Genomic DNA, 23470 nt, shown 5'->3' with positions numbered 1-23470 from the left:
CTCTCACCCTAAACCTATGCCCTCTAGCTCTGGACTCCCTCACCCTGCAGAAAAGACCTTGTCTATTTACCCTGTCCATGCCCCCATGATTTTATAAACCTCTACAAGACGTGATGGTGAAATTGCCAGCGTTGAGCATCACTCTGTCTATGAAATGGAAAGCAGCCTCTGGTGTGCCTGTGCAGCCACACCGCAAAGTCCAGAAGCCGCTGCCAGAGGTTCCTTGCTGCTCTAAAAAAAACAGCTGTCACAGTTCTCATCAACGAAAATCAATTAGAAGTCACTGATTTGATGTGACCTTTCAAACTTTATGCTGTTAGTCCCACTGTGAAAATACTTGAACTAATTATATCTTGTTGCATGATGTGCATCTGGCTTTTCAACATTGCCTTAAGTTGTAAGTATTGCTGAACAGTCTCTCAATCCCTGAACCACTAATTTTTAAAATCTTTGGAATGTAAACATTCTCTATTATGATTAAACCACTTCCCTTGGCTTCCTGAAACAATTTTTAAAGCCTGCTTATGACATTTTAGCTTCCATCTTAATCGTATATATATGTCTAAATCAGATATTTCAAGGCTTGTAAAATAATTAAAAAGAGAAGGATATTCAGTGTTTTCTTTCCTGGTTTGCTGTTGGTGTAAACTCTTTGATATGATTGGTTCCTTAGCTGTTGGATGATATCATTACTGCTGCATATCAAAGATCTCTTTTAACTGACACTAGAATGAAATTGACATTGGTAAAGGTGAATTTCCATGCATTGGAGATCACAAGACATCGTGTGCAGCTTTCTTTCAGGTCAACAGTGAGTGTAGTCAATTCACCTTCACTTGAAAGTCACTTCAAAGTGTCTTTATTCAAAGAAGATTAATTATGCATGAACTGGAAAGCAGCAGTTTAAAATGGTGTCCTTACGAAGCAATGCATCAAGTTACGTCAAAGTGACAGCACAGAACAGGCCATTCAGCTTCTCCAGTCAATGCCAGCATTTAAGATCCACTGAAACCTCCTTCCATGCCTCTTCAATCTCACTTCATCACCATATCCTCCTATTCATTTCTCCTACAAGTGTTTATCTAATATCAAGTAAATGCTATTCATGTGAGACCAAAACAGAAAATGCTGGAAAATCTCAGCAAATCTGGCAGCATCTGTAAGGAGAGAAAAGAGCTGACGTTTCGAGTCTAACTGACCCTTTGTCCGCTTTGATAAAGAGTCAGTTAGACTCGAAATGTCAGCTCTTTTCTCTCCTTACAGATGCTGCCAGACCTGCTGAGATTTTCCAGCATTTTCTCTTTTGGTTTCAGATTCCAGCATCCGCAGTAATTTGCTTTTATCCGCTATTCATATGAGAGCAGGTTGCACATTTGAGGGTTAAAAGGAAAAAGCAGGAAATCAGCACAAAGTCAAGACGCTCAGAGGACCAGTACGTGTGCAATGGCCTGAATGGTCATCTTCTAACTTCTGTATTCTGTCATTCTAAGCAGGTAGAGATGTTATGAATGTGCAAACTAATGAAACAGGAACAGAAGTAAACCATTTGACTCTTGAGCCAGCTCTGCCATTCAATAAGATTGTGGTGAACCTGTTTGTGTTTCGTGTTCCATCTACCCCTGATCATCTTTGACTCTCCTGCCTAACAAGAACCAATCAACCTTTGTCTTAAAAATATTCAATGACTCCCACCACCACCACCTTAGAATCATAGAAAAGTACAACACAGGAACAGGCTCTTTGGGTCACGCTGCTGTGCAGACCATGAAGCCAAATTAAACTAATCCCTTCTGTCTGCCCTTGGACCACATACCTCCATTCTTTGCATATTCATGTGCTTATTGAAAAGTCCCTTAAATACCCCTAACACACCACCCCTGACAGCACGTTCCAGACTCCTATCACTCTCTGTGTAAAAGAAATCTCCTTTGAACTACCCCCCCTTCACCCTATTGCTTGCCCCCTAGTATTCTGTCTTCTAAGGTGGATTTCCAAAATCACATAGTTCTCTAAGAAAGAAAAGTTCTCTTCATCTCTATCTTAAAAGGGTGATCACAGTATCCCCTAGTTCTGGACCCACACAAAGAAGCATCCTTTCCACGTCCACCTTTCAGGATCTCATATTTTTCAATCAAGTCACCCCTCACTCTTCAACTGTTTCTCATTGGACTTATTAATACCTTCCTTAGGTTTGGGGTCCTGTTCATTCAGTTGGTTAGCATCTTAACCAGATTAATGCCAACAGTTTAGGATTCAATCCTCAGGACCAACCTGTAAGATAAGAAATTGGCACTTGGCTGTTGTTTGGTAAATAGTCACGAAGGACCTGGCTTTGGGAAGTTCTTATATTCTTGCCAGTAGTTTTGGACTCCCCTACAAATGAAAACACTTTTCCTGCAGTTTTCCTGTCAAACACCTTCTTGATTTTAAAGGCCTCAACATGTCAATGAATGGGAGTTTGGTATCACAATCACCCTGTTTTGTATCCAGTTAGAATATATAACGTTCCCAGTGCAAGATTGTTATCACAGTAATTCCCATCCAAAGTGCAGATAAGGAGATGATAAAACATTGATGCTGGCTTTCAGCCCATCAATAAGTCCAAAGATGTGCACTTTAGGTGGATTGGCCATGTTAAATTGCCCATAATGTTCAGGGATGTGTAGGTTAGGTATGTTAGCCGTAGGAATTGCAAGGTTACAATTATAGGGGAGGGGGAGGATCTGGTGGGATGCTCTCTAGAAGGTTGGGGTGGACTTATTGGACCAAATGGCCTGTTTCCACACTGTAGAGATGCTATGAAGAGCTGTAAAGTCATGAGCTGTAAATATCCAAGTAGGGATATCATGGTGCTTGGGGTGCGGAGTATTGAATTCCACAGCCAAACATTTCCCCAGTGCAATCCAACTCATTCTGGGGCAATGTGTAAATTAAGGTCAAAATAAATTCTACAATCAGCTAATTCTGAGCTGGATTACAACAGTGACAATAATCCAAAACTAAGTCAATGGCTGTAAAGTGTTTTGAGGTGTCTGGTGATCATAAAAAGCACTGAATAAATGCAAAGCTTTTTTCATCATTATTTAATTGGTTTTTCCAACCTGTTAGTGTTACACAGGCAAAGCTACAGTCCCCAGCTGAAAACTGATGACGGGGAAAATCTGTGCTTGGATACCTGGCTCACACACTGGAAAAAATGAGGCATTTCCTGTTGCTACCTCAGGTGCCATATGTTGGGAAGCTAATAACTTAATAGCCCTTCTTTGCAATCTGAGAATTTGCAACATGACAATACAGAAAAATCTACAATCACCTGATAGTATGGCACCTGAAACGCCAATACTGAAAAAGATATCATCTTCTGTCAGAAATGTCCCATTTCAACCTAAATATCCCTTCAGGAAACACATCAATGTTAGATATTTAGAAATACAAATATAACTTCACAACAGAGATGAGTCTTGCATCAACGTATCTGGATGATTGTTCTCAGTTACCTAGCAAGACTTATATAAACATTAGTTTATTGGAAAAGGTTTTGGGTGTAGCTCTGTTGCAGTTGGCTGATCTGTTGTGATTTTGTAATTCCCTGATACAGTAATTAATGCAGTGCTTTGACATGTTGCCAATTGTTCTGGCCTATGTTTTATTGAATGCCCTCCCTCTTTAGTCTTACCTCATCCTGTCAAAGGTAATGCCTTCTGCTCACTTCTATATCTGAATGCCAGGTGGTGAAATTCATGTTCATTAAAATCTGGAATAAAGAGCTGGTCCAATTGTTGATTCTTGGTAAAAAAACCATCTCGTTCACTATTGTCCTTCAGAGAAGGAAAACTGCCACCCTTACCTGGTCTGGCCTACATGTGACTCCAGGCCACGGCAATGTCCTTTTTGCTCACTCATGGGACATGGGCATCGTTGGCTGGGCCAGCATTTATTGCCCATTCCTAGTTGTCCTTGAGAAGGTGGTAGTGAGCTGTCTTCTTGAACAGCCGCATTCCATGCGTTCAGGACACCTTGAAAAACATCAAGGGGATATTCTCTTACATTAAAGACAACATCTCGAACGGGGCATCCCTCGGTGATATTTGGTTACGTTTGCCTTTGTTAGACCCATAATGGTTTGGGTTCCCAACCCCATTTGCAATATCCATGGAACTGATCTTGATCCTATCCCAGAGTCCAAGCTGCTCACCATGTGACGCAACTGTATCTGTGACACAGTGGGCAGCATTGGTACCACTGATGGTTGTGGCTTCAAACCTTAGCACAGATGTGGTATGATCTCAGCATTGACCATGGTAAAAACAAGGACTGCAGATGCTGGAAACTAGATTCTAGATTAGAGTGGTGCTGGAAAAGCACAGCAGTTCAGGCAGCATCCGAGGAGCAGGAAAATCAACATTTCGGGCAAAGGCCCTTCGTCAGGAATAGAGGAAGAGTGCCTGCAGGGTGGAAAGATAAATGAGAGGAGCAGGCACCCTGCAGGCACTCTGCCTCTATTCCTGATGAAGGGCTTTTGCCTGAAATGTTGATTTTCCTGCTCCTCGGATGCTGCCTGAACTGCTGTGCTTTTCCAGCACCACTCTAATCTCAGCATTGACCATGTAATGCGTTAACAGTGGATGTTGCATTTAACTGGGGTGCATGTACAATATCCCATGGCTTTGTCTCAAAGAAGGGTAGGGATGTTGTTCTCTGTCTTCAGGCCAATATTTATCTCTGGATTGACATGACAATAGATTTTCAGCTGGCTATCACCTTGCTGTGTGTGGGTGAATGTGTGTTGTAATTCCGCTCTTACTGCTTTGTTAGGAGTCAGGTACCAGCTCCCAAAGTGGATGTTCATCCTCCCACCTCCGTCAGTCAGATGCACCAGAAAAGGGCAGAAGAAGTATTCTCAGGATGTGCTGAAAGTCAGCTTTGACAGCAAGGATTGGTGGTGGCCCTATGGTATGATCACTAGAATATTCATCCTAGTCTGGGCAGCTTGGTTCAAATCCTGCCATGATGAATGGTGGCAAAATTTGAATTCAATAGTAATTGGAAAATAAAGAGTCTAATGATGACCGTGAAACTATTACTGATTGTCAGGGGGAAAACTCACCTGGTTCACTAATGTCCTTTAAGGTAGGAAACTGCCATCCTTACCTGGTCTGGCCTACATGTAACTCCAGACTAATGGGGAAGGTTGACTCTTAAATATTCTCTGAGCAGTGAGAAATGGGAAATACATGCTGGTCCAGCCATTGACACCCACATCCATGAATGAATTTTTAAAAAACTTGGACTGTCAGGATTGGAATATTTGAGCGATAGGGAGAGGCTGAAAAAAACGGCTCTATTTTCCTTGGACGTCAGAGGTTGAAGGGTGACCTTATAGATGTTTATTAAATCATGAGGGACATGGATAGGGTGAATAGTCAAGGTTGTTTCCCCAGGGTAGGGAACCCAAAACTCGAGGGCACAGGTTTAGGGTGAGAGGGGAAAGATTTAAATGGGACCTAAGGGGCAGTTTTTTCACACAGAGGGTGGTGAGCTGCCAGAGGAAGTGATGGAGGCTGGTACATTTACAACATTTAAAAGGCATCTGGATGAGTATATGTATAGGAAGGGTTATGAGGGATATGGGCGAAGTACTGGCAAATGGGACTGGATTAGGTTAGGGTATCTGGTCAGCATGGACGAGTTGGACAAAGAGTTGTTTCAGTGCTGTACATCTCTAAGACCCTACTAGGAGACCACCATGAGAACCCATCAGGTGAGTGGCAGAGATCCCAGCCTCTTGTGACACAATAATGCCAAAATGGAAAGAAAAAGCATGTCCAAAATAAGAAGCCATGATTGGAATTAATAACTCACTACCAGATAATGTGACAAGCCAATCACCCTTCTCTCCAATAATAATACAGCTATTAATTTACTTCAAACAAAAATAATAAGCAGCAAAATGCCCTTTGGAATGGAGATCGTGGCAGGTACATTATATAGCTTGGGTTGAACTGCAGTTTAATCATTGCACACTACCAGAAACCATTAATAAAGAGGGACGCAGATGTCTATAGTGAGCTTGCAGATCCAGCCAAATGAGAAATGGGTACAGATCTGAGCAAACAATAGCCATAAATCATGACTGATTTGACAATAGATGGAAATATTTAAGAACTTTTCACAAAAAAAATTGTCTGCGTTACAACCTGCACTTATGGCACTTGTCTTAAATATATAACCAATCATTTACATTGACAGAAAACCTTCATCAATAATGCTAGTTGGTGCTGTCAGAATGTAAAATTTATCATCCTAACTTTCTACAAATTGCTGTTGAAATTGGATTAATGTTATTGAGGCTGGGTATTGGAGTTGTCGGTACAACCTCTCCGCCAGCCCAGGGTTGACCTGGAACCTCCAGGAACTGAAAGCTGTGAATCTCCAGGGCACTGCTGCCAACAAACTCTGGGTTGGGAGGGCAAGGTGAAATGAAAGTTGCCAATGTTGCCAAGGAACATAAGTTGCTCGTGCATTAGAGAGAAGTGCCTGGTGTTGGACTAACCTAGGGGTCACCATGTCTCAGGTGAGGGAAGAGATTGTGAAGGTTCATGGTTACCTCAGTTGTAGGAATTGAACCTACAATATTGGTGTCACTTTGCATCGCCAACTAGCCGTCCTGCCAATGGAGTGGGGAACAGGTATATTGGCAACCCTCGTGAAACAAAAGTGTCTTTCTTTTCTCCTTTTTTTTGAGTTTTTCTGTTTGTTTGTCATAAAGAGTATATGGCATGTGAATGGTCTGGAAATGTGACAGACACAGGAAGGATGTTCCCAAAGTCTGGGGGAGTCCAGAACCGGGGGGCACTATTTAAGGGTCAAGGGTGTGGTGCTGGAAAAGCACAGCAGGTCAGGCAACATCCGAGGAGAAGGGGAATCAACGTTTTGGGCATGAGCTCTTCATCAGGAATGAGGCCGGGCGGTGCTGTGAGATAAATGGGAGGGGGTGGGGCTGGGGGAAAGGTAGCTGGGAATGCGATAGGTAGATGAAGGTGGGGGTGAAGGTGACAGATCATAGAGAGGAGACACTGTTTAAGGATATGGTGTGGGCCATTTGGGACAAAGATGAGGAGAAATGTCTTCACCCAGAGAGTGGTGAGTCTATGGAATTGTATGTCTCAGAAAATGGTTGAGGCCAAATTGTTGAGTGTTTCCAAGAAAGGGTGAGACAGAGTTCTTAGGACTAAAGATATCAAAGGCTATGGGGGCGAAGTGGGAACAAGGGACTGAGCTGGATGATCAGCCATGATCCTATTGAATAGCAAAGCAGCCTCAAAGGGCCAAATGGCCTACTCCTGCTCCTATTTCCTATGTTTCCATGAAGGAAGTTGTCTCTTATGATGGAATCTAGAAGTAGGGTCACAGTCTCAAACTAAGGAATGTCCCATTTAAGATGGAGATAAAGTAGAGAGCCCATAAACAGCACTTTATCACGAGCATGGGAGACCAGGGAGTAGAGGATGATTAGCATTTGGAATTCTCTTCCCCAATAAGCAATGGGAACTGGGCCACTATATATATTCCGAGTCAGACAGCTTTTTGATTGATGAGGGTGTTAAAGTTTATAGTTTAGAACCCTCTTCCTAATATCTCCAGGATTTCCCTAGCAGAGGGGCCCCATGTCACATGGGCTCCACAGAGGGCCTCCTGGGAATAATAACGCTTGAAGATCTTTCCTGGCGTCTAGATCACTGTCCCTCTAACCCTCCTTGGCCTGAACAATCCCTCTGGCAAACCTTTCCCAGTGACCCCACTTCTGAGTGCCTCCAGAACCTCCCCTGGTCCAGGCACTGACTGCAATCCCAGCAATCACTTTTGTGTCAGTTTGACAGCACGTCTATGAAAGACATGTTTATGATATCGTCACTTCACCATAGCATTTGATCTGAGAGATTTACACCTCCACCGACAGTGCAGGTTCAATTCCTACACCAGCTGAGCTTCCCATGAAGGACTCTCCTCCTCCGACCACTCTGGGTGTGACACTCTGCTAGAAACGTGCCACTATGTTGCAATGTTATTGTTTAATAATAGCCCAGACACTAAAGTGCCCGGGGAATATAATGTGTTGTACATAATAGTTGTTGAATTCTTCAATACTATGATGTCCATTTTCTTATGATGTGTGACAAACAAAGCATTACCACAGCAGATATGATACCCTATTGGAGGCAAACTCACAGCAGTGGGCATTGCACATGACAGTGCCATTCCCAGACATTGGGAACACCCTTCCTGTGTCTGTCACGTTATCATAAACACACTGTTGCCTCTAATCACTCACACACCAGCTGCTCTTTATGACAAATGACAGGGACTGAAAAGCTGGCAGCTATCTGTTTGACCAACAGCCCTTGTCACAGGGACATCCTGCCTTGCTGTGGGGAATGGTAGAACTAATTGCCTAAGTCAAACTGGTCATATCCTCCAGGCACAGCGAAGGGGCACTCACTTTCCAGCTGGTAAGTGAAACCTTCACCACTCATACCTCAGTGTCAAGCCTCCACCTGCCCCCTATCATCTATCCCTTCATCTACCCTTCCAACCATTTCTTCCTTATGGGTTAATTCAAATTTCCCTTCAGTGTATTCCCCTCAACTGCTCCCTTGTGTTTGATATCAAGTTTCGATTCTTCTGAAGTCTTGCTCAACATTAGGCTCGGAAGAATAGTTAAGTGCTTGCTTTTGACCAGCATGGACTAGATGGGTTGAAGGCCTTCTTCTGGGCTGTAGTCCTCAATGACTGAGAGAATAAGTTGGTCTAAAAGATTGGGTTTACAAATTGAGTGATCTCTGTGCATGAGCTCCCTGCCTCTAATTTATCAATGTCGCACTGAGGAGTCGGGAGCATCTGCCTTTCCAGTTCTCCTGAGGAATGTGTTTTAAACTCAGTGAGCTGCTACGATGTGAAATGTCCAGACGGCTGGTGGAAGCAGCTTCAGTAATGACTTACAAATGAAAGTGGCTCAAATTCGCAGAGGCAGAGCTCAGTATTGCGGGGAAACGAACAGGGGAGGAGGATCAAGTGAATCATCTTTTATAAAGCAATTACAGGCACAAAAGGGTTGAATGGCCTCCTTCAGAGCTGTATGATTCTCCAAAAACCCTGGCATTAATTCACTCACTAACCTGGTTGTAGGTTACAGTGTTAGCAACATCTGTGTTGCGATGGCAGCCATACAGTCAATTCCGATCACCGCCCCCCTCCACCCCCCACCCCCCACCCCACTGTCAAACAGATTGCTCATGTGACAGCCTATAAACTGACACAGTGACATTTTGATTGTTTAGATGTGCAGGGTGTTACCGATACTGCCGTATGTCCATGGCATGTAGGAACCTTTTGTGCTCATTGCACACATTCCTTAGAATTGTGTTCGGCAAGTTTATGCAAAGTTGCAGGATTAGTAAAACAAACCTGACACATTCACCTCATGAATATGAATTCACAAGTATTAAAGGATGAACTGTCTTCTTGCAGGAAATCATGCCAATGTTATTCTCAGCGATGAAGGAAGGGCCAATGCAAACACGATTAGCTAATGTGCAACACTAGTAAAAATTATGTTCCCACTTATATTGCTACATTCTGTCTGTTGTCAACAAGTGCAAAGAAATATTTTTGTCAAATGTTATTTTCTTTTACAAAATCTCTCAGACTCAAAGTAGATGCAGGCTGGATACACGGGATGGTCTCCACAACCAAACCATATGCCCATAACTTCAGCAGTGACTTACAACTGAAAATGGGGCAATTGCGCAAAGAAGGAGCTCAGGTTTATGGGGAAAAAAAAGGGGAGTGGGATCAATTGGATTGTCTTTCAAAGAGTTAGTATAAACACATCAATGATGTATGGTTCAACTACAAGAGGGCACAGGTTTCAGGTGAGGGGAGGAAAGTTTAGGGGAGCAGTGCGAGGAAATGTTTCACACAGAGGGTGGTGGGTATCTGGAATGCACTGCAAGTGGAGGTGGTGGAAGTTAGCAACAGTTAAGGCGTATCTTGAGAGACTGTTCTCCTCAGGTGTAACTAAACCAGGTCCAACTGTGAAGATTAGATGGCTAGTTTAGCAGTGCAAATGAATCATATTGGTAGAAGTGAAAGGTCTTCTTTAATGACCTAAGCCCTTATATGCCCTCATTGGGTTCTCTTCTCTCTCTCTCTCCACCTCTCACTATGTGAGGCCCAGCCTCTGAAGCTAGAGTAGAGAGGGCCTGCTCTGTGTTGTTGGCCTTATAGAGTCATAGAAATGTACAGCATGGAAACAGACGCTTTGGTCCAACCCATCCATGCCGACCGGATATCCCAACCCAATCTAGACCCACCTGCCAGCACCCGGCCCATATCCCTCCAAACCCTTCCTATTCATACACCCATCCAAATGCCTTTTAAATGTTGCAATTGTACCAGCCTCCACCACTTCCTCTGGCAGCTCATTCCATACCCGTACCACCCTTTGTGTGAAAACGTTGCTCCTTAGGTCTCTTTTATACTCTTCCCCTTTCACCCTAAACCTATGCCTTCTAGTTCTGAACTCTCCGACCCCAGGGAAAAGACTTTGCCTATTTACCATATCCATGCCCCTCATAATTTTGTAAACCTCTATAAGGTCACCCCTTAGCCTCCAAAGCTCTAGGGAAAATAGCCTATTCAGCCCCTCCTAGCTCAAATCCTCCAACCCTGGCAACATCCTTGTAAATCTTTTCTGAACCCTTTCAAGTTTCACAACATCTTTCCAATATGAAGGAGACCAGAATTGCACACAATATTCCAGGATTTAGCCAGTTGCCTCGGTTACATTGGGCCTAAAGGGGCCAGGTGTAGGGAAACACCACTCCCTCATCATGAACGGCTGCAGTTGGTGGGGGAGGGGGTGGGGGTGAGACTGAAGGGCAGGCCCGTCTGGAGGGTGCCGAGAAGAACATTCAGAGGTAGAAGAGGGGTGATCTTATCAATCTCTGCTTCACCTCCAAGGTGCCTGTTGGTGTCTCCCTGACAGGAAACAGCAAATTTTTTCTTTATGAATTCATGGGATGAGAGCATCTCTAGCTCGGCGGCATTTATTGCCCAGCCCTCATTGCCCAGAGGATAATTAAGAGTCAACTAGATTGCTGTGGATCTGGAGTCATGTGTAGGCCAGACCAGGTGAGGATGGCAGTTTCCTTCCCTAAAGGAGTGAACCAGATGGATTTTTCAAATAATTGACAATGGATTTGTGGTCATCATTAGATCCCAAATTCCAGACATTTATTGAATTCAAATTCCGCCATTTGCTGTGGCAGAATTCAAACCCGGTCCCCAGAGTGTTATCTGGATCTCTGGATTAACAGTCCAGCAATAATATCACTGGGCCATCACCTCACCTGGAGTAAAATCATAGTCCCTCGGTCCCCTCTTGCCTTGTCATTGATGCTGAGAGTGAAGGAGCGTAGCTCTATGTACATATCCAGTCTCCATGACAACCACCAACTTGCCAGACAGATGGACGTGTGCAGGCCAGAGCCAACTGGGTAATGATAATGCTAATGGGCTGCGCCTGTCAATCCAGCCTCTGTCCAACCTGCCTTCCGGTCCTGTGTCTGTCTGTCTATGCAGTTTGAGGAAGTCATTATCGGCCAGGAAAAGAAGCTCTATGCCTGGCCTTCAGTGTCAGAGCCTCTGGGCATCAGAGACCAGGGGTTGCAGAGATGTGGCAGTGACTCATTCACCAGGTGTTACCACTGAGTCTACTCCAGAAGGAGAGCCTGTCGAAGTGAAGGTCTCTGAGCTGTCAATGGGAGCAGGTGAAAGTCTTGATGGTGCATCCCATGGGAAGTCAATGGTTTCCTCCTTCAAGCTGAAGTGGAGTGGACCTGATGGTCTTCAGCTCTGCCCTATTCAGGGAGGTTCACTCAGTACTAGCACCTTCATGAGAGAAGAGAGGAAACCAGTTGTGGAAGCCACAGAAAAGCCTGAGCAGTTGTAAATTGTTATGAAGGTGGGGTATTGTACTGTTAAGAGAGCGAAAAGCTAGAAAGGACTTAGGGAAGCACAAAGAGTACTGGAAAATTTACAATGTAACTTTTGCTCCAGCAGCTAGCAGTGCCTGGGTTGCTATAAGACAAAAACAAATTGAAATTCAGCCAGTCAGTTTAAATTATGCCCTAAGATATCAAACTCCAATCACAATTGAATTTGGTATTTTGACAATATTAAAACAAATGAAACAAACTGATGTTTTAGGGGTATAAATATTAAACATTTTGAACAGTTACCCCAGAGTGGCAAAGAGCAGCAAAAAGAGCAGTCAGCAGCAACAAGACAGCTTGCAGAAAGATCTGCTCTCTGCAAGGTACCTTTATCTATCAAAGCACTGTGCAGCCGAATCCTCAAGAAGAAAAAAGAAGACAGGAATACAGAGAAGAACAGATAGCTGCCTGGTTTTGGAGAGAAGTTTTGTTTTGTAAATCTTAATCAGGATTTCTATAGGACCAGTATTGTAGAGGGGAAGGTCAAAGATAGGTTTAGGTAAATAGTTGTTAGTTAATTATTCTCTGTTAGACTTTAAAAATAAAGTTGTTAATTTTTACTTTAAATAGTGACTTTGAGATAGTTCTTTGCCTCTTGAATATTCGCAAATTACCACATGGGGTAAATTTTTTCTGTGTTGCTGGTTTAAATTAGTGGGGGAGGTGGGCTTACACCGTGTCAGAACAAAACGAGCTGGTGATAATGGGGGAGCAGAACACAGCTTAATGAAGCTTTCTGGGTCCTGGGGCAGGCTGCATTGATTGTCTGAGATGTTTCCTTGTGGGTCAGTTATGGATGGGTTCATTTTGATGGCGATGGATCAGTGTCCATTGTTCAGGTATCCCGGAATCCATTATTAATTGACTAGTAGTGCCCATTATTGACCATTATTGGCAAGGCTGAGCCCAGTACTAATAATTATTGATGGACATCTGTTCATTGTTGATAAGTAGGTGTTTATTTTTGATGAGCTATGGCTGGTATTGATAGCTAATTGTGGAAAGGTATTCATTATTGATAGTAGTTGGTGGATAGATGGATGATCATTATTAATAGGTAGATATACATGAATACTGATTTGGGCCCTTTTGTAGTCCAGTGGTAGTGTCCCCGGCCCTAGACGGGGAGGCCCGGGTTCCAGTTCCATCTGCTTCAGAAGGTATGTAATAACATCTCTGAACAGGTTGATTTGAAAAATAGGTTAATAACAAAATCTTAATGGTTAAGTGTCTGAGAATAAATCTTAGCCAATGGATGTGCTTTGTCAATGAAGTTTGAATGTAATTGTTTGTGTATCAATTTATCAAAGAATTATAGAATCCCTACAGTGTGGAAGCAAGCCATTCAGCTTATCAAGTCCACGCCAACCCTCTGAAGAGCATCCCATCCAACCTCCCCACCCCATCTCGGTGACACTGCAGTTCTCATGGCTAACCCACCTAGCCTGCATACCCCTGGACATTATGGGCAATTTAGTGTAGCCAATCCACCCTAACCTGCATACTCCTGGACACTATGGGACAATTAACACAGCCAATCCATCCTAACCTTCACATCCCTAGACACTATGGGCAATTTAGCAGAGCCAATCCACCCTAATCTGCACATCTTTGGACTGAGAGGATACCAGAGCACCCAAGGAAAACCGACACAGACAATCGCCTGAAGTTGGAATCAATACTCACAACAGAAAAAATTGGGTAGGATACAAACACAAAGTGTTTCAAAATTAAAGTTTGGTTGTTGCTGCTGAAAAGATTTGTTTAATGTACAACATTGAACAGTCTGCTGTTTCCTTGTAGACACTAACCTATTTTAAATAAGCCGATTAATCAATATGAACATCGAGGCTGAGAAGTGAATTCACCAACATGTGGTGATTAGACTAACCATCGTTTTCTCTAATGAGAGCCTTGCAACAAGGAAAACTTGTGATTGGACAGAAATTACAGCACAGAGATAGTCCAACGTTCCGCACAAGCCTCCTCCCATTCATTTTCACCCTTTCCCACCAGCAGATCACATTAACCTGAATGGATTGTTGAAGCTGAATGTGGCAGACGAAGAGTTAAACTTCAGCTAATTCCACTTTCCAGTACTGCATCTAACTTCACTTCCACTGCCGCCCTGCAAGCTCATCTGGGAGTTCAAATGACATGTTGAAACAGTCTTTATGATGCATATAGTCAACAGGAGATGTGTCGGTTTTCTGTGAAGGATTATTTTGTTTTGTCTTTTTGTTTTACAATGAGCCCTTTCAGAGCTAATCTGAAACAACCATCAGGACCCAGTAAGATTCCTTGTATGACTCTGTACGCTGTGAATATCTTTCTTCATTGTTTTGCCAGGAGCAGAATCCAATTTAAGGTGTGATTCACTCAGCCAGTAATCTCCAGCAGAAATATATGGTGCATGAATGGCATTCCATTGTCCAGAGATATCCAGGGCACTTTCCTGGATCCACTAGCTTCTATTGCACAGCTATTTATAAGAAAAGATTTTTTAAAAAATACTTCACATCAAAGCAGTAGGCTGAACTGCTGTTTACTGATCAGCAGAGATTTTCCCTGTTACGAACACTGACAATGTAAACCATTCTGTTTTGACATGCTTTTGCTCCAGAAGTTTCTACTTTTGCTTTTGTCAGTCTGATTTTCCTTCTCTTATCCTTCTGCCTCTGCAAGCTGCTCAGTGTATTGATCTTGTCACACCTCTATGATTGTAATATTATACTGATTGTGAAGCAAGCTGGTCCAACTTGTTAACATTGACACAGCAACTTCAAAGATGGCCCCCATAAGTCACAAGACTGATCTTGCCGATACTCTGTCAGCCAAAGAGCGCTACTGTGTTATCTCAGACATCAATCACAAGTGACAGGCCATTTAAAATTTTATTAACCCTTGGACAATGTAAAGGGTCCTTTCTAAAGCTGTGAGAATTCAAAGCCTCTGAGTAATCGGGAGACTGGAAGCACGTCACAGTGAGTTCAGGCACAATTGACTTTGTTTGGGGAACAATCATTCACCAAAGTTAACATTTTTCTGTGATAAGGCAGGCTCTGAGACACAATTTTGCAAGAATTACAAGAATTCTGAGAGAGACCATCAGAAAGAGAGGCTCTTATAAGGAAAATGAATTCAATTCAATTCAGCACAGGAACAGACCCTTCCTCCCATTGTAACATAACTCAAAAGCTTTTATATTCAGTGTCCTAGCCAATGAAGGTAAGTTGTCATTTCAGGGATCTGTGGATCTGTATGCCCAGATCCCTCTGTCTGAAGAAAGGCTAAAGGACTTGTTATGAGCTCAGCTGATGTTATTACTGGACAGATCACATCCCAGACTGAAAGCTGGCTTGGGGGTTGGGGGTAGGTTTCACAGGTGATCTTTCACTGAAACACAAATGCACAAAATAGCAGATTCAGATTTTACAATAAAACAGGTTTTTACTACATAAAAGAAACCAAGACAAAATAGGATAAACCAAACTATTTGCTTCTAGCACAAATTTAAGGATTCGAAAAGCAGAGTAAAAAACAATCTCATGACACCCAGAAGTTCTCCTTTATTGTAGTCATACAAGAAAGAGTTTCTTTCTATTTCAAATCTACAGGGTTAAGTTTGGCTTCAATTACATGACATGTGTTGTGTTGTTTTCTGTTCTATGTTCTAAAAGCCTCTTCCTCAAGCCTTCATAAAACAGAGCTTAGATTGAGGAAGGGTCACTCAACATGAAACATTAACTTTGATTTCTCTCCACAGATGCTGCCAGACCTGCTGAGCTTTTCCAACAATTTCTGTTTCTTTTAGATTAGATTAGATTTTTGTTAGAGCTTAGATTTTCTCATCTTCAAATAACCTGTTCATGGTTTTGATCAAACACTTTTGGCCTGGAACTTTTAAGCAGAGCTCCTTACAATGAGTTAGCATCTTTCTTTAAAGTTCTGAACTTTCTCCCTTTCTCAAAAGCAGACCTGGTGTTCTGCTATCTGTTCTAAACTAAAACTAAAAAATGTTTTTCCCCCAAACTATGGGTGTTTCCCCTATGCCACCTAAAATTCCAGATCCTTCTAACTGAATGTATTACACTGTTTACTTTGTTCACTCATAAACTCTCCCAATGTAAATAAATCCCCATCAGCCTCCAGGAAGTCTCTCGCTAATATTATATTTCAAAAAGTTTTCCATAGCTACAGAAATGTTTACAAGTTAATCATTAAACCCTTTCAGGCATTCAAAATCCCATATGTCACTGTGCAAATTTTAAAAATCCAGAAGTAAGTGTTATTAAAATATCTATAAATCAGACACCTTCTATCACAGGCTGTTGTGCTGAAACAGACTACCAAGGCTACAACCTGTATTGCCATAAAAGCAAAATAAGGAGGCATTCATTCACTCCCAGAGCCTGTTCTGATGAGTCCATCAACACAAGCACCGTCCCACAAGCACCAAGTTTTTGAATACAGGAGAACACAATTTAGGAGCTGCTAAATTCTGACTTCAATTTTATACCTATTTCACTTCGGAAGTAACAGACCCACAATGATAACATAAAGTCACAGAGATGTACAGCATTGAAACAGATCCTTTGGACCATCTCATCCATGCCAACCAGATTTCCTAACTGAATCTAGTCCCATTTGCCAGCATTTGGCCCATATCCCTCTAAACCCTTCCTATTCAAGTACCCTTCCAAATGCCTTTGAAATGTTATAATTGTACCAGCCTCCACCACTTCCTCTGGCAGCTCATTCCATACACGCATCACCCCCTGTGTGAAAATGTTACCCCTTAGGTCCTTTTTAAATCTTTCCCCTATCACCTTAAAACTATGCCCTCTAATTTCGGACTCCCCCACCCTGGGGAAAAGATCTTGTCTCTTTACCCTATCTATGATTTAATATATCTCTAAAAGGTCACCCCTCAGCCTACATCACTCCAGGGAAATAGCCCCAGTCTATTCAGCCTTTCCCTATAGCTGAAACTCTCCAATCCTGGCAACATCCTTGTAAATCCTTCCTGAATCCTTTCAAATTTCACATCTTTCCTATAGCAGGGAGATCAGAAGTGAAAAGTAAAGATGAAAGAGACTGATTTTTACTTTCGCCTTTCTGAATATACATTATCTGTATCTGCTTTCAATCTTTGAACCTGTATTGTAGCTAATAGCTGTTATCAATCTTTACTCAGTAATGATTGTATAATAAACTAACCTTTGACCTTGGAATCAAGCAGGTTTTATAGTGCAGAAAGAAGCCCTTTGACTCATTGTGTCCATACTAATCATCAAACATCCATCAATTCTAATCCCATTTCCAGCATTTAGCTCATAGCCTTGAATACTATGGTGTTTCAAGTGACCAGCTAAATCATTCTTTCAGCTCTTTAGGTTTCCTTCATTTAACATCCTTTTAGGGCAAAGTTAAAAAATCACAACACCAGGTTATAGTCCAACAGGTTTATTTGGAAGCACTAACTTTCGGATCGCTGCTCTTTCATCGGAAAACCACCTGATGAAGGAGCAGCGATCCAAAAGCCAGTGCTTCCAAATAAACCTGTTGGACTATAACTTCCTGTTGTGTGATTTTTAACTTTGTCCACCCCAGTCCAACAGTGGCTCCTCCTCGTCATGGTGACCCTTTTAGGAAGTGAGCTCCAGATACCTACAACACTCGGAGTGAAAAATGGTTTTCCATAAATGCCATTCAAACCATCTCTCTCTAATGTTAAAACTGTACTTCTTGACCTCTCTACAAAGGGAAAACATTTCTACCTATCTACACCGTCTAGGCACCTCAGAACCTACAGACAGAGAGATGTATAGCACCAACACAGGCCTTTCGGTCCAACTTGCCCATGCCGACCGGATATCCTAAATTAATCTAGTCCATTTGCCAGCACTTCACCCATATCCCTCTAAACCCTTCCTATTCATATACCAGATGTTTTTAAAATGCAGCAATTGTACCAACCTCCACCAATTCCTCTGGCAGTTCATTCCACACATGCACCAACCCTCTGTGTGGAAATGTTGCCCCTTAGGTCCCTTTTAAATCTTTTCTCTCTCACCCTAAACCAATGCCCACTTGTTCTGGACTCCCCCAGATTGTCTATATAAATTTTCTATTTATCCTATCCATGCCCCTCATGATTTTATAAAGCTCTATAAGGTCACCCTTCAGCCTCCAGGGAAAACAGCCCCAGCCTGTTCAGCCTCTTTGTACACCTTCGTTAAATTTGCCAACCATCACCCAGCCACAACATTCAAAGAGAAACAGAAGTCCAGTTGATTTAGTCTCTCTTCACAGCTGTCTCACTCCAGACCAGTCAATATCCTGATGAATGTCCACTGCACCTTCTCTGGTGCACACTTGCTATCGTGTGGTGACCAGAACAGCACACAGTGTTTACCTCGTCAGACTAAATTTCTTCTGATGGTTAGTTTTCAATTAAAACATTCTCAAAATTAAAAGGAGACACAAAATGCTATACAAATCCATTGTTCATGAATGACAGGTGATATGACTCGTGTTGTAATGATTCTCAGATTTTATGGTGATGATTCTATGAAGATGTTAATATTCGTGTTTGGACTTGATTTTGATTTCTGATTGGTCATGCTGTTGTCTTCAGGAATGGCATCACTATGTGTCAAATTGAAAAGAAAAATATTATTTTTCAGCAATACTCAAATTTGCAACACCAAATGACTCGTAGTCCCAGTAATTATGCCTTGTCAAATGTACTTATTCCTGTTATGCATCTTATTATCTAAAACCAATGCCCCTTTTGCAGATACTGTAGGGTGGTGTATTCTCTCCACCAATCACTTGACATACCCAAATGAAACAAAGACTAAAGACAATTGGCAGCAGTGAACCGCCTCAAACAACCTTTACCTAGTGCCTCTTACCAGCCAAGGTGCCAGCAGTGGTCATCTGAGAAAATACTAATAGTTACAGTAGTGCAGATTTGACCTCCCACCACATGGACAAGAAATCCAAAAGACCCAGAAGAAAAAGAAAATCAAGAAAGTCAGTTCACCACTTTAAGAACATTTCCACTTTAAGAGTATTACTACTTTAAGAACATTACCACCTTATTTTTTTAACCTGACACTCCTGTAACTTTTTTTGTTCTTTTTTCCTTTTAATTTTCTCCCACACTACTGCCGAACTGCATTAGTGCTTATTTTTCCCCAGCACCCATGTGGTGTGTGTGCAGGTGTCGGACACAGTGAAGAACAACAGTTGTATGAATCTTTATTGATATTACACCACCAGGAAGAAAGGAAATATCCAAGTGGCCAGTGACAAGCAGTGCCCTTCTCATCAAAGGGCAATGCTGTGTGATCAAACAGTGAAGGGGAGGGCAGGGATTCAGTCAAAATAGAGTTGGAGGGGGAAATAATACACTGCACCACCTGCAGTGCCTACCTCTCCCTGAACAGCTCAAGAGTGTTGGTGGCCACCAGGTGCTCCTTCTCCAGAGACACCCGGGCTCTAATATAACCACAGAAAAGGGGCCGGCAGTCGGCCCTAACGACCCACTCCATGGCCCGCCGCCTGGACCTGTTTATGGCCAGTTTAGCCAGGCCCAGGAGCTGACCCACAAGGAGGTTCTCGGACCTGCCATCCCCGCTCCATACCACATGCAGCAGCGTCCAACCGAGACCCCAGCCACCCAGCACGTCCCCGACCCTGGTCACCCTCGCCACCACGGCCACTCAAACCCGCGAGTACAGAGGTACAGATTCCTGAGCAACGGCTCCCTGACAACAGCTGCTACTCCTGCCGGTGGGTAGGTGCAACACGATTCGACCATGTTCCAGAGAGTGATCAGGTGCTGGTAAAAGACAGGCAGCGTCCTGAGAGCAACCTCCAAACTGTCATGGTCAATGAACAGGAAAGCGTGTCGTAGTTGAGGTTACGCACCTGATGGAAAAAATACATTGCCAGGGTGTACCACCTAGGAGGAAGCTCAACGTAAAGGTATCGCTGCAAGGCCTGAAGGCGGAAAGTCACCACCTGGGTGTGAACACATACCAGCGACTGACCACCCTCAACAGGGAGACTCAGAACCTGCGCAGGGAACATCATTACCACTTTGAAGTGCATTACCACTTTAAGAAGGTGGAGGTGATCAATCAGCTGCTAAAGTGTGATTACTGATAGAGAGAGAGAGAGAGACAGACAGACAGAGAGTCAGTCAGTCACAGCTCTGAAAACAGTAAGAAAAATAAAGGCAAGTTCAGTACTCCAAAGTCAAAACTTCATTCAGAAGCTGATAAGAAGTCTTAGGGTAAGGGGCAAACAGAACAGAACACTATTTAAAAAATACAGAGCCTTGGAGAAGAAGGGGTAAGTGAAGGCTCCACATGGTAAAGGTATAGACCCTGAAGAGTAAAGGGAATATAGATATGAAAAATAGATGTATGACAGCAAGGGAATGTAAGAGAATGTCTTCATTTCTCACACTATAGGCTCCAAGAGATGTGGATTCAGGGAGTGGTGAAAATGCCAGGCAAGATATTTAGATGGGCTATGCAAAATCAGGAATGTCTCAGAATTTATTTATGGTGAATATGAGCCAATTTAAGGAAACACAATGAAAACATCCAGAAGAAGTAAAGTCAGGTGCAATTAAAGAGTTGAGCCTCTATAATTAAGCCATGATTTTGGCATGTAGATTTAAATGATCAGAATTGGAGATAATCTATTTGAAAATGTGTGTTGATGAAAAGTGCTTGGTGTTTTAAACCATGAAAGGCAGGAAAATGTTCCTCTTTCCTGAAAGAAATGGGAAAATTCCACCTTAGCTGCAGAATGTTAGGTAAAAAAAGATGGAGAATCCTTGTAAAGAGTACAGAAATACAATACTACAAAGAAAAAGGCTTGGAAGCTGTAAATTAGTAGAGAGCAGCCTGTAATAGAATGCAATGCTTTCTTGATGAATTCAACATACTGTTAGGAATGTAGCCTTTATAAGACTGGAAAATTATGTAAATACTGTCACATTGCTGTGTACAGAATCTAATAAGATCTACATTTGTTCAATTTTAAAACAAACAGCATCTGTGAATATAAGAATTCCAGCTTTAAAGAAATGTAGAAACACAGAAAATAGTAGGAGAAGGTCCTTTGAGCCTGCTCCGCTATTCAATATGAACATGCCTGATCATTCAACTCCGTCTCCTGTTACTGCTTTCTCCTCATACCCTTGATCCCTATAGCCCTAAGAATTATATCTAACTCTTCCTTGAAAGCGTTTTTTAATGTTTTGGCCTCAACTGCTTTCTGTGACTGAGAATTCTACAGAACAGATTTAAGGTACTACGGAAATGGTACAGATTTAAATTACCTTTCCAGTCCTACAAGTAATCAGCATGTTAAAAAGAAAAGCTTCTCAGTAGATTCAAGGTCAGAGAAGGGCCGAGGGCCATTTCGAGCACGTGACTGAGCTTCATGGAGGTGATTGGCCTTGGATACAGCATTTCCTCAAAATCAAACAGTAAATGCAGATATGCAGAGCTGCAGAAAATGTTACACACACAAAGGCAATAATGTGGTGCAGTGATTTCCTTTAGAAAAGATACCTGAGGCATTATTTGGGAGTTTGGTGATTCCAATGATCAGGGTTTCACAGAATATGTTTATGTCAATGGAAGCCCTATTGAATTGGAGCCTGGTGTGAGTATGAAGGTCACTATCCTATCTGACCAGTTCCCAAAGCTAAAGATGCAGAAGCTACAGCTTTCAGATGTGACCCTACACACTGTGGGTGGAATAACTCTCAAGAGTATGGAATGTTAAGTTACACAGGAGTGCAACAGCTACAAGAGAGTTGATAATGTGCATTTTGTCCACAATCAGCCAACTTAGATTTTGAGCCTATTGGCATGTCACAACTACAACTTTCTTCAGAGGGTGGGAGAGGTTTAATTACTTCGTTGAGAACATCTAGTCAAGAAACAAACAACTGTTGACACCCTACTAAAGGATAAACCAGGAGGAGATTTCATCGTGTTCCTGAAAACTGGAATGTTTCTCTTGGGGTTGCAGAAAACACAACAAATATAGTGTATCTTATGGCCGGGTAAAAACAGTGACCGGGGGGTTAAGGGATTCTCAACCAGATTCAACAAGAAGTTCAGTGTGTCCAAGACCACTTATCAGTTTTGTGTTGAAGGATGACCAGATCTTACCCCTCCAATGGGAGATTAATTCTCTCCTTCATTCTTTTCTCTGATAGTTCTACTATTGATGTCTCAATGGTCTATAATTCCTTGGCCTTTCTCTCTAACATCCTGCTTTTTGAAAAGTGATTTGATTTGTCCAGTTCTGGCCGCCCTGTTTTAGAAAGGATATGGTCAAGCTGAAGAGGGTTCAGAAGAGATTCATCACCATGTTGCTGGGAGTGGAAGGCTTGAGTTATAGGGTGAGGCTGGATAGACTGGGACTTTTTCACTGGAGTGTAGGAGTCTTGGGTTGACCTTGGAGAGGTTTATAAAATCATGAGGGCCATGGATAAGATAAATGGCAGGTGTCTTCCATAGGCTGACACCTTTTATACTCCAATCACTGTTTCAAATCTTTGACCAGGAAACGAGAATGCTCCCCTGTCAGTCCTGAAAGGAGGAGTAAGGGACATATTGGTGAACATATTGTGGTCGGCACGGTGGCACAGTGGTTAGCACTGCAGCGTCACAGCGCCAGAGACCCGGGTTCAATTCCCGCCTCAGGCGACTCTCTGTGTGGAGTTTGCACATTCTCCCCGTGTCTGCGTGGGTTTCCTCTGGGTGCTCCGGTTTCCTCCCACACTCCAAAGATGTGCAGGTCAGGTGAATTGGCCATGCTAAATTGCCCGTAGTGTTAGGTAAGGGGTAGATGTAGGGGTATGGGTGGGTTGTGCTTCGGCGGGGCGGTGTGGACTTGTTGGGCCGAAGGGCATGTTTCCACACTGTAAGTAATCTAATCTAATCAAAGTAATCTAATCTAATATTCTGAAGTCCATTTGCTTTATTGTTGGCTGTCACTGGCAAGACCAACATTTGTTGCTCATTCCTAATTGCCCACAGAATAAGCAGATTGCTGTGGCTTTTTCAGAGGACAGGCAAGAGTCAATCACACTATTCTGGGTCAGATTAGCTTCCCCCAAAGGGACACAAGTGAATTAGATGGGGTTTTCTTTGACAGTAGTTGTCATGGTCAGTAGTGCTGGGATTATGTTTCATATTACTCTTCGTTTTATAATTGGCTGTGAGCAGTTATGGGTCCCGTATCTAAGGAAAGATGCGCTGGTGTTAGCCAAGATGCGGAGAAAGTTCATAATAATGATCCTGGGAATGAAGGGCTTGTCATATGACTGACAGTTGAGGACATCAGGTCTGAACTCAATGAATCTAATT

General features: G+C 42.7%; 1 long non-coding RNA gene across 1 annotated transcript in view; it reads right to left on the bottom strand.

Annotated features, from left to right (window-relative positions):
• Positions 1–18588: 18588 nt before the first annotated feature.
• The window catches only part of LOC140488076 (uncharacterized), a 237110-nt gene continuing 232228 nt past the window's right edge, over positions 18589–23470 (bottom strand). Inside the window, exon 4 of the long non-coding RNA XR_011962994.1 lies at positions 18589–18707. This is a non-coding gene — a long non-coding RNA (uncharacterized lncRNA). The remainder of the gene's footprint in view (positions 18708–23470) is intronic.

Source organism: Chiloscyllium punctatum, chromosome 17 (genome assembly GCF_047496795.1).
Source record: "Chiloscyllium punctatum isolate Juve2018m chromosome 17, sChiPun1.3, whole genome shotgun sequence".
NCBI lineage: Eukaryota > Metazoa > Chordata > Chondrichthyes > Orectolobiformes > Hemiscylliidae > Chiloscyllium > Chiloscyllium punctatum.
Note: the sequence above shows the minus strand (reverse complement) of the source record. Positions and strands in the feature narration are given on the sequence as shown.